We start from the raw sequence: 13,803 nt of genomic DNA, 5'->3' as shown, positions 1-13,803 counted from the left end.
TAGTGGAGATTGCTTTGAACATTACTGAAAATATAAACTAGTTTTCATTCTTACCATTCTAATTCTTGAAGAATAAGTTTTTATTGGAGATTGTTTTGAACGTTTCAGGAATATAATTCTATTTCAATTCTTATCATTCTCATTCTTGAAGAATATTTCATAAATTACAAGGTCATATATAATATTATTTTAGAATAGTAGTTACACTCTTGAAAAAATAAAATACATTCTTAAAGAATAAAAAATTATATACACTTAGATAACTAACATTCTGGCAGAATAATATAATAATTTTGAAAATATAAAATACATTCTTTAAGAATAATACATGAAAGAAATAAAATAAATTCTTAAGGAATAACATAACATTCCTTAAACAAGCATGCACATAATTTATTGTTCTTGCACCATTTGACATCAAGTGGTGTTTTGGATCACTTAGGTGGTACTGGTTCATAACTTGTTAGTAGAAAGCATCTTTTTTTTTTTTTCCAATCCTGCAATACCAATGCAGCATATTTAATTTAACTTGTTAGTAGAAAGCATCTTTTTTTTTTTCCAATCCTGCAATACCAATGTAGCATATTTAATTGGTATAAAAGGTCATAAAAATTTCATGTCGAAAAACTAGGAAGCCTAAGTAATAAGATTTTATACAACATTTTGAAGAATACACAAGCTTCTATACTATATTACTTACGAATTTATTTGTAATATATACTACATTCTTTGTATAATATACAAAAAGAATTTACTACATTCTTTAAGAATATATTTTTCAAATGGCCAAATTGAATCGAAATTGGTTAGACCATAACATAAAAACTACACTTAAATATATCTTGAAGCAAGTGGATACAAAGTATGCATTTTTATACCCAATTTTTTTGATCAATCTCAACGGACATTTCAACAAACACCTTATATGCATATAAATCAAAAGGAAACTATAAAAATCAAAAAATCATTAAAATATTTCCATCACATAAACAAAACAATCAATGACACTAGAGAACTAAGAGTACATAATAACTATCACAGTTGTTGATGGAATTAAAAATAATAATGCAACATACCAAAAAGACATGGTAGTCGATTTCAGGAAAAAAAGTAGCAGTAACAAAGAAGAATCATAGGAGAAAAGCATCAACTTACATTGAAAATGGTTAAGAACAAAAGGTGTTGTGCAAACAGTCGAGGAAGATATGAACCGATTGTTCTTTAGGGACCAACATAACGGAATCTAATACCCTATTCAACAGCACTAAAAACTTTAATAACTTGTATTGAAGACCTCTGATCATATTTTGATAACCTGCTCTTGGCGCTGTGTTTTAATTTTCAGATGATCGGAAAAATTATTGTTTTCAGTTGGATGTGTTGTTCTATGGGTTGAAGACGATGCTGGTTGACGAATTGTTACAGGTTGTGAAACTGATATTCCAATTTTATAGGAATGTTAATTAATATATTTGTTTTACCATATTTATGTATAGTTAAGATTCTTATTATAACTTTATCAAATGATTGGTCTAGAAATGGTTATACATTCACACAATACTTGATAGTTATTATTGGAAATAAATCTCGTATATAATTATATTATTTGTTTACTATAGTGAGTTTATAATATTCCATGTATATCTCCTATATTCTTGTTGTAATTTGTATAAGTACATGTTTAATGATCAATAACAGGTAAGGTGAACAATTAGCACTTTCTCACATGGTATCAGCCATCTCACGTTCCTAACCCTAATCACCCATTCTCTTCTCTTATTCCTCACTCAAATCGACGATGGCCTCCTTTGAAAATACCTTCTCCCTCAATACCCTCATCCACATGTTGACCATCAAGCTAAATTCTTCTAATTACCTCCTCTGGAAGAAACAGATTACAACTATCCTTGTTCATCAAAAATGGATGAGTCATGTCGATGGTTCCTCTACCATCCCGCCATCCACCATCATTGTTGACGGAAAAAAAGCTCCCAACCCAGCCCATGACGCTTGGGTGGAACTCTATCAAAAGGTCCTTTTGATCCTTCAATCGTCCTTCTCTATAGAATCCATGGCGGAAGTTCTCGGTCTTTCCACCCCCCGTGAAGTGTGGACTACTTTGGAATCTGCCTATAGTCACGATTCCCAGGAACGATCACAAAATCTTAAAGATTCCTTACGTCAACTTAAGAAGGGTAATCTCTCTGTCTCTGATTATGCTAAGCAATTTAAGGGTATTTGTGATGAGTTACAGGCCATTGGAAAACCAGTTTCTAACGATGATAAAAGTAACTAGTTCTTGTGTGGTTTGGGACCGAATTTTGAGACCTTGTCCACTGCCCACCGCGCTCACCCTACGCGTCCTCTATTTCGTGATTTGGTCTCTCACGCTTAGGGCATGAGCTTTTTCTCTCTTCCTTGCATGAATCAACACCTCCCCCTGCTGCTTTTAATGCAAATACATCTCGTGGAAGGGGTCGATCGGGTCAATCAAACAACCGTGGGAACTCTTCAAATCGAGGCAGTGGTCGGTCTGGTCAACGACCTCCTCACTGCCAGCTATGTCGCACGGATGATCATTATGCGTGTGCCTATCCAGATCTCTGCAGCTATGCTCACCGGTCTTCTCTTTTTGCCGCAAACCTCGCTCAAGCTTTTCATGCAGATTGCAACATCAACGAATCTCCTGCGGATTGGTATGTCGATTCAGGTGCGACTGCCCACATGGCTCCTTCTTCGGGTAATCTTGATTCATCCGGTCCTTATCATGGCAAAGACAAGGTTGTCTTTGTAAACGGTAATATGCTTCCCATTTATCATACTAGTACTTTATCAATTGCTCCTCACTTAAAATTGCGAGATGTTCTTGTCGTTCCCCATATCAAAAAGAAGCTTTTATCTATCAGCAAATTAACTAATGATTACCCGGTTGATTTTATATTGTCTCGGTTCTCCTTTGCTATTCAGGACAAAATCACCAAAAAGATCTTGGCAACCGCCAGGCATAAGGATGGTCTATATGTGCTTCACTCTGCATCTCAAGCTTTGGTGGCATCTGTGGTCTCTTCTAATAAAACATCCTTTGATTTATGGCATAAAAGACTTGGTCATGTTGCTTATGATATTGTTTTTCTTCTTAATAAACATGGATATTTGAGTGTTACTTCTGCTTTACCAAGTTCTAGTATATGTTCTTCTTGTGCACTTTTCAAGCAACATCGTGTACCCTTTAAGTTGAATGTGAATCGATCTTTACATGTTCTTGATTTAGTTCACTACGATTTATGGGGACCAGCTCCGGTTACTTCTGTTGATGGTTATCGATATTATGCCTTGTTTGTTGATGATTACTCTCGGTTTTCTTGGTTTTATCCGCTTAAACATAAATCCGATTTTTATGAGGTTTTAGTCACATTCTTGACATTTGTTCAAACCTAATTCTATTGCAAGATGAAAAGTTTTCAAAGTGATGGTGGTACAGAATTTCTTAATCATCGGGGTGCTAAATTATTTGCCGACAATGGCACTCACCATCAAATGTCATGTCCTTACATTCCTCAACAAAATGGTCGTGTTGAACGCAAGCATCGCCATCTCACTGAAACCGGACTCGCCATGTTATTTGGTGCTAATGCCGCTGCAGTTCGTTGGGTAGAAGCTTTCACTTCTGCAACATATGTCATAAATCGTTTGCCAACTAGGTTACTACTAAATAAATCTCCTCTCGAGATTCTCTTCAAAGTTGTCCCTGATTACAACAAATTCAAGGCCTTTGGTTGTCGGGTTTTTCCTTACTTACGACCCTATGCAGAATATAAATTAGCACCACGGAGCATTACATGCATCTTTTTCGGCTATTGCACACAATACAAAGGATACATGTGTTTTGATCCCATTACTACTAAAACTTTTATTACTCGGCATGCCAAATTTGACAAAACTTTCTTCCCATTTGCTGGTGGTCCATCATCTACAGACGAGCTCACTTTATTTTTAAGTTCTTATTCAGATGACATACCTACCATTGTATTCGATAAACTAGCAGCACCTGTTTCCTCGCCATCACCAACTTCGAGTCCTTCTACAACCCCATGTATTACCTATCTGCATGATGATCCTATCACTGCTGCTGTAACCCTGCCTCCACCCTCACCACAGCTATCTCTGACTCCTGCGCCTCCGCCTTCACCATAGCCCTCTCCACCTCCATAACCATCACCACTAGCTCCTCATTCACCACCTGGGCATTCGATGATCACTCACGGGAAAGCTGGCACTATTAAACCCCGCCATATTTTTGATCTTCTTGCAATTGCTTCGACATGTTTACATGCTGCCTTATTTGCTGCTAAAGAACCTAAGGGTTTTAAATCCGCATCCAAACATGATCATTGGTGTCGTGCCATGAATGAAGAAATTCGAGTTCTATAGGATAATCATACTTGGACTCTCGTACCACGGCCATCAAATGTCAACATTGTTGGATCTAAGTGGGTCTTTCGTACTAAATATCATGTCGATGGTTCTGTTGATCGACATAAAGCTCATCTAGTTGCACAAGGGTTCACCGAAATTCCGGGGTTTAATTTTTCCCACACATTTAGTCCAGTTGTTAAGGCCACATCTGTTCGTGTTTTTTTATCCTTGGCTGTCACAAATCGATGGAATCTTCATCAACTTGATGTTAAAAATGCTTTTTTAAATCGTAATTTACGTGAAACCGTATATATGGAGCAACCTCCGGGGTATGTTGATTCTAAGCATCCAAATCATGTGTGTCGTCTCAACAAGGAGTTATATGGCCTTCGTCAAGCTCCAAGGGCTTGGTTTCAACGCCTTAGTTCCTTGCTAGTTGCTCAAGGCTTCAAATGTAGTAAAGTTGATACATCACTTTTTATTTTTCATCAAGGATCATGCTTACTCTACCTCCTTGTTTATGTTGATGATATCATCTTAACTGGAAATCACTCCCCATCCATTGCACATTTTATTAGTCGCTTGAAAACTAAATTTGAATTAAGGATCTAGGCAAATTGAGTTATTTCCTTGGCCTTGAAGTTACATATACCTCGGATGGTTTGTTTCTCAGTCAAACTAAATATGCTCATGACATTTTAAGTCGTGCAGCTCTTCTTGATTCCAAACCTGTTGGTACTCCTCTTGCTACTAATGATGTCTTTACTACTACTGGCACTCTTGTTCACGACACTAACTTATATCGATCCTTTGTTGGAGCATTACAATATTTGACGTTTACAAGACCTGATCTTTCTTATGCTGTTAATCAAGCAATCCAGTTCCTTCATGCTCCTACTGTTGACCATTTTACACTTGTTAAAAGGATTTTACGCTATGTCAAAGGCACTATAACTTATGGTCTTCATTTTTCGGTTCCCACAAAGTCAATGCTTATTGGTTATTCGGATGCAGATTGGGCCCGTTGTATTGAAACCCGACGTTCCACTTTTGGCTACTCCATCTTCTTCAGTGGTAATCTTGTTTCTTGTAGTGCTAAAAACAACCCATTGTTTCTAGGTCAAGTTGTGAATCTGAGTATCGTGCCATGGCGAATACTGCAGCAGAATTGATTTGGATTACACATCTGTTACGTGATTTGAATGCCTTGCCATCATCTCGCCCTACCTTGATTTGTGACAATTTAAGTGCTATTTTCCTGAGTCAAAATCCTGTTGCACATACGCGAGCCCAACATATAGACATTGATCATCATTTTATTAGGGAACTTGTTTTATCTGGGAAATTGCATACACAATTTGTTCCTACCAAGCTTCAAGTGGCCGACATCTTCACCAAACCCTTACCAAGATCGTTGTTTGAGAAGTTATGTGATCAGCTTCGAGTTCACCCACCACCTGCGCGCTTGGGGGGGGGGGGGTATTGGAGATAAATCTCGAATATAATTATATTATTTGTTTACTATAGTTAGTTTATAATATTCCATGTATATCTCCTATATTCTTGTTGTAATTTGTATAAGTACACGTTTAATGATCAATAACGGGTAAGGGGAACAATTATCACTTTCTCACAGTTATATATGATCCTAACTCTCTCTCTCTCTCTCTCTCTATATATATATATATATATATATATATATATATATATATATATATCATACATACTTATAAATCTAGCATTTTTCCTTAAACCTCATGCATTTGAAACCTCCTATTTTAATGAATACCACTCAAAATTCTCTTAATACTGATTAACAATTCAAAGGTTTTATAACTTATATAATATATTTAATAAACAATTAATGGATACTCTACTATAAAAAAGTCAATCTTTTTGAGTAGGCACACAAATACAAATTACATACAAAATTCACAAAGAAAACAAGTTTAAAGGTTTTTGTGTTGGTTTGAGGCCCTTGAACAATTTTTCGAGCCATGTTATTATGTTGAGGTTTTTAATTTGTAAGTTTGTTATATACTATTTTTTTGTACTTTCTTGATTTAAGTATTCATTTAAGAATATCATTGTATGTTTTGGTTGAAATTTTAATGTAAATTAGATTAGATTCATGTTATCGATCATATGTTATGGACGGTGATATATATATATATATATATATATATATATATATATATATATATATATATATATATAATATTTAATTAAGTATTGTATAAATGTTTGTATGTTCATGTTGCTTCAAAACAATAATTAATTAAAAATCATGGATATGTCATATTCTCAATATTATCCATGTAAGCCTTTTTTAAAAGGCAAATTGTTTATCTTATCACTTTATATTTTAGTATATGTTTAACATTTTAACTATAATAATAAGTGCTTTTCAAAAGTTTCTTTCACTTATTAATAATAACAAGTGATTATAAAATTAATAAGCAATAATTATAAGTAATAAAATCGAATTACATGGATATGTCATATTATCCATGTAAGTCTCTTTTGAAATGCAAATTGTTTATCTTATCACTTTATTATTTAGTGTATGTTTCACATTTTAATAATGATACTAAGTGTTTCTTAAAAGTCTTCTTTTACTTATTATTAATAATAAGTGGTTTAAAATTAATGAATAACAATTTTAAATGATAATAACATCAAATTATAAATTACATTTAGCTATAAATAAATTGTATTTTAAAAGAACATCATTATTGAGATCAGAAAATAATCGCATAAGTAAAAATATAATTAATCAATAATAATAATTGTTATAAATAATACTAAATATGTAATTATATTTAATTCTATTAATGAGGAATGTGGGTTGATGTTAATGAATATTATTGTTCAAAATAATTGAGATTATATATATATATATATATACATACATACATATATATATATATATATATATATATATATATATATATATATATAGATAGATAGATAGATAGATAGAGAGAGAGAGAGAGAGAGAGGTAGGTTCAAATGTTTCTCACATCTATTGTGTGCTAGAATGCACCAATAGGAATTTTGTATTAATTATATTTATATTAAATGCTATCCATACTTATAACTCATTTTTTTGGAAACTAATTAAATTCGTCATTAATGTCAACAATAATATTCTTTCAAAATAAAATCATATATAGAAAAATGAGAGTGTATTCTAATAGAATATACTCACTTTCTTCAAATTCCATGCAACTTTATTGTATTTTAAGTGAGTGGGTCCTGAAACAAAATACGAACTCATATATAAAACCTAGATTCGAATTCATTTTAAAAGAATGTTATTGCTAACATTAATGACGGATTTAATTAGTTTCCATAAAAATAGAATTATAATTATGGATATCATTTAATATACACATAATTATGGAAATCATTTAATATCTATATTTATTTAATTAAATAATTATTTAATTTACTAAATTTCTATTGGTGCATTCTAGTGCACAATAAATGTAAGAAACAAAATAACCTAGCCCTATATATATATATATATATATATATATATATATATATATATATATATATATATATATATAAATTAGTGTAAAAATAGTATCTCAAAGTTAATGTCAATAACATAACCATTTTAAACATATATTTTTCAATATTTGAACAATATATTTTAATCTTCGCTGCGCAACGCGCGGAAAGTCGTCTAGTATATATATAAAGTTGTCAAACATTGTGTTGTGGACCAACCACATACTACGTGGATGAAAGCAACACAAGATATATGAAATGTTGGGAAGAAAGTTGTGAATCTTGTAGATGTTTCATCTCATTTATTGTATCTCATTTATTGTTTTCTGAATGTTTTAACAACGATGAGCCTACATTAAATTTAGTTGACTCGTAACACTTCTAGGATTTTGTTATATCACCTTTTAAATGTTGCCTTATTTATTTTTAATTTAACACTTAATCTTAGCATTTAGTAGAGAGTAGTAATATTCCTAACACTATTTTTTTCTTTTTCTAATTTAATTTAATTACATTATTTTAATACACAAACATTTTTATGCACGAATAGTAAACAATTTTTTTTAAACCACAAACAATTAATATAATATTATATATTTTAAAACACAAAGGTTTCATATCAAACTAAAGAACTTATAATAAATTAAAATTTAAAATACCTAGAAACACAATTTAATAATTCAAAGAACGACAAACATGACTTAATATCGATAGATACGACTTAATACATATAAACACGACTTAATAAATAAAAAACACACTTCATAACAAAAAGACACTTCATAAAAAACACAATAAAGCAACGAGTGTTCCTCCGAAAACTGGTCTCCCAATTCCTCTTCTGGTGACATATTTAGATCAAGATCGTCCATCGTCCAAATATGATCAGTCAAATGACAGCAAAGATCAGTATGGATTACTACACAATTGAATATCCTCATTCTTTGTATCCATTGTTGACCACCATATTCTGGTGGTTGTGTCTCTGGGATGACTACATTCTTGTCGTACCCACATAACACGTTTCCTTCATGTTCTAGTATCATATTCTGTATTTTGATACATATATACATCACCTCTGTCATAGTACAAATATCATGAAACGTGGATGCTTTGGAAACTATCTGTTAATGCTTTTTATGTGCTCCAAAAGCCTGTTCGACATCTTTTCTTGCTTTTTATTGGACTTACTTAAATCTCGACCATTGAGGGTCATTCAAACATGACAATGTTTTAATGAAACCAGAAATGGCAGGATAGATCTCATCCACAAGATAGTACCCAAAATTGTATGTACTTCCTCGGAGTACAAATGACAAATCTGGGGAAGTACCGTCATACAACTTGTTTAATATTGGTCAATTATTAAGAATATTAATGTCATTAAGCGATCTGACACTATCAAAAAAGGCATGCCAGATCCACAAACCCTATGAGGCAAGAACTTGAAGTACAACCGTGTGATAATGATAATGTCCCTTTGTGTATTGTCCATGATATGCGTTAGGACACACATTCCATCTCTAGTGCATACAATCTAAACTTCCTAACATCCTAGGTAAACCATGCACATTTGCATGATGAGCATACAACTTTTGTATTCCAATAACAGTAGGACGCCACAAATATCATGGATTGTACAAATACATTACAACTATGCAAAATTTGTGATGAATTTCTCGGACGGTACATGAGGACATCATAAAACTCTCGTTTAGTACATCAGGAGGGGTAGCATATGATAACATATGAAATACAACAATACATTTTTTAATTAGATCAAAGCCTAACGTACCTCTTGTGTCCGAGCATTGCAACATATACTCAGACATTGAAGTCACACCTTCTACAATACGTATAATCAAATATTTATGCATCCGAAACCGTCAGCGGAAATAATATCCTTGAAAGAGAGAATGTCCGTCAAAATAATCCGGCATAATATGTTAGTGGGATGCTTCATGCTATCTTTGGATATATTTTCTTCGTTTACGTTGCACATTGTTGGATTCAATGTTGTTAAGATGCTATTCTAGCTTATTATGTGTGGAGATGACCGACTGTATCACACTATCAAAAATATCGTACGATGAAGATGACGACGAACATGACACTATTTTATATAGGAAAGACCTAGTTTGTGAGAGAAAGAATGATAGGTTGTGTGTGAGAAATATTGAGAATTTAGTGGTAGTTTATGGGGGTTGACTTGTTAAAATTTGTGGTATTTTTTTATTTAATGAAAGTGGATTGCAATCCAGTCAAAGAGGTCTCCACCAATCAAATTGAACCCACACATTCTCTCTTATCTTCCCACAATGTTAACGAGGAAAAGGCAGCGAGCCCCCTAGCGAGCACTAGGGGCCAGTGTTCCGTTGTTTATAGCGAGCCTAGCGAGCAATATTAACACGCCCATTCCATTTAGCCTAAGGGCACTATATATGGACATTAATGTTTTAGGAACAATATTTCAAGGTAGGATTGTTAATATGCTTAAGAAGATTATTTGATAAAAAGAGAGAAAGAGAAGAATTCTTGCGTCTTTAGAGTTAAATTACAAATATAATCTTCAAATATTTTTTAGTTCAGGTTTATTTGAAGTTTATTACAATTTAATATTTTTATTTATAATTAGCTTTTTAATAAATTATTTAAGATACCTCAATGATAAAATAGTTTATAAATTTCCATGCCAAATACGATCTTAGTCAATTTTACAAATCAAAGATATATGATCAGGTCATGTAAATTAGAATAGATAACCAAAAGTATTTGTTGTATAGATAAGCATCCTAGAATCTAGGATATATCCTTTGTAATCTGTTATCTATAAATATAATTCATCACCCTTTAGGGTTTGTAAGGAAATATAACATGTTTGACTTGCTATCATAGACAAGATCTCTAGGCGTCATTTTCTTTCTTTGTCTTACATCCAGTGCTAATTCTTTTTTTCCCTTCATTGCTCCTACTTTTGTTAATTCTGCCAAGCTTGCCACTGCTATTACATGCTAGTTGAGTCGCACCAATTTCCTGCTTTGGAAGGCGCATGTCACCTTCATTCTTAGAGGTGTTCAACTGTTTAGGTACCTCGACGGAACCGTAGCAGCATGTAACGACCCAAAAATAATGACTAAAAATTTCTTTTAAAACATTACGAAAACCATGTTTATAAAAACATATCATAAGTCATAAAAAAATTTTCGAGTATTAAATTCAAAACATAATCTCATTATCAGAGTAAAAACATTCCCCAGGCTAACTGACTATGGTGTGTGCACCGCAACCTCTCCGAGCTCCTCTTTTGAAAACTGAGTACCTGAAACCAAAACTGAAAACTGTAAGCACGAAGCTTAGTGAGCTCCCCTTAACTACCACATACCATACAACATATAAAGCACATACTGGGCCTTGCCCACTGCATCGGACGAAAGTCCGGAAACTGCATCGGGTCGAAGCCCGGATTAACTGGGACCCTGGACCGAAGTCCGGAAACTGATTGGGACCTTGTCCCCTGCATCGGACCGAAGTCCGGACTAACTGCATCGGACCCATGTCCGGAACTAACTGAACAAAGCATAACATAAACATATCAACTAACATGAACACACATATACTGCATACTGCATCGGGCCGTGACCCGGAACACATAACACATAAATCCTGTCTGAGCCACGAAGGCATCAAACATACTAACTACTGCATCGAACCGAAGTCCAGAAACTACTGCTAGCTAAACGGGCCGACATTGTGGCCTTAGACCCGTTCCTACTTAAAGGAAACTCACCTAGAAATGCTGACTGCTGAAAACTCGAGTGAAAGATCCCCGACTACTGTCCCGGATGCTCTCCGACTATCATGACAAGTCAAACACTAAATCAAAAAGGCGAATATTTTGATGGGTAAAATGACCATTTTACCCCTGCTATGGCATGGGTCATAATATAGCCCAAACCCTCAATTCCTTCCAAATCCATCCATGGCCCTGCTAAAGGCCCACTAATGGCCCAATTTGCTCCTTTGGGCCCAAAGCCCTTTATTGGACCTTAATCAAGCCCAATGATAAATCCTTGGTCCTTAACAACTGAATTCTGATGGCCTAAGGACCCTAAGTCTCAACTCAGCCCACACTGAGGCCCAAAATGCAATAAGCCCAACTGACTGCGCTAGGCGGGGCGTACTCTAATGTACGCTTAGCGTAATGGCCTGCTAGAGAGTACGCGGGGCGTACCTAAAATTACGCTCGACATACTCATTCTGTTAAGACACTTTTCATTTAAGTGCTTAATACTCCGACTCAAGAGCCATAAACTTAGATCTAGGTCTTATTCTATGCATTAAGCCATAAAGTCACTAACTTGGTGACTTTACATGGCCCAAACCAACGCAAACTCTCAAAACACTCTTCTACTTCCACAAAGGGGACTAGATCTCATCCATGGACTTAACAGGACCACAAAGGTCGAAACTTTACTGCTTCTGGGACTCATATGACTCTAAGGGAGGCAACCCTGGTCTTAGAAACGAGCTTAAGTCATAAAGTCCCAATCTTGGGACCAAAAGGTCCAAAAACTTGCACTAAGGAGATCTAAGAGGTTAATCATCAAGCTCAAGACTTTTTACCTTGCAAAGGTCTGAAATGAAGCACTTATCCTAGATCTACAAGCTCTAGCTTCAAAGGTTCCTCATTGCCAATCTTCTTCTCTTTGCTTCCAAGCTTTAATCCACCAAAATGGGTCCTCCAAGGTCAAGATCTCATAAAATGAAGGTACGGACATTCTAGGGTTTCTACTGAGGTTGGGGAGGCTCATATGGGGCTAGGGTTGGAACCATAATGTCCTTTATATAGTGCTGAATCCGAAATTAGGGTTTCATAACTTTTTAGCGTACGCTGGGCGTACGCCTTGGACACCCGCGACCCGGCTGCCTCATTACGCTGGGTGTACCCACGCGTGTTCCAAACATGCATGAATGGTCTTCTATGCAAACTTTTCTCTTTAAGGGCCATTCTTGCCAAATCTTCAAAGTGACATAACTCCTTCATTCTGGATCCGTTTCTGATGAACTTTATATCCACAGAAAGGTGGTGAGAAATCCTATGCTTCTAACAACCTAACCCGACCCGAAAACTTCTCGAATAATAATAACTCCAAATTAATAAAGGACTAAAACGCCCTTGGCCTTGGCCTCTAAAATTCCATAAGCGAATATTTTAGAACAAGGCGTTACAACTCTCCCCCACTTAAACTAGACTTCATCCTCGAAGTCCGCTATGGTCAACTATTTCACAACCCACTTACTGCCTACCATAAGCTATGCACTAGACACTTTTCGCTATTTAGCATTGAGTACCCATCAATCAACTAGTCGAATTCTAACATAGTCCGATTTCCTTTACTGCCACTGACTGAAAATATCTGTTTTCCCTTATCCGCCTTCCGGATGAACCGAGACCGCCCTAGTCCTTACTGATGCCTCCATATCTGGTTACCGGACTCCTACCGGTGACTACACCCCATCGCAATCTCATAGTCGCTTTCAGCGACTTTTAAAGATACTTCGACTATCTATAACCATTCTATCCATTTTGCGACCCATACTGAATCGATGCTGCTGGAACCAGCCTTCTTATCTCTCATTTGACTACTCAACCTCCAAAAACTGAGTCTCTCTTCCCGAAAGAAAGGCTACCTGCCTAATTACCCTTGCATATCACTTATACTTGGCAGAAGACTTAACTGATCCTGCTGAGAGGGACTTGCCATTCCCAAATCAACCAACTATACCGCCTACTTGAATTCTGACACAAATACTAATACTGTCCAAAACTCTAAAACTATCCGAACATTGAACTGCCTGCAATATTGA

The sequence above is a fragment of the Lactuca serriola genome, chromosome 2 (genome assembly GCF_051521515.1).
Source record: "Lactuca serriola cultivar US96UC23 chromosome 2, Lser_US96UC23_V15, whole genome shotgun sequence".
Taxonomy (NCBI): Eukaryota; Viridiplantae; Streptophyta; class Magnoliopsida; order Asterales; family Asteraceae; genus Lactuca; species Lactuca serriola.
Note: the sequence above shows the minus strand (reverse complement) of the source record.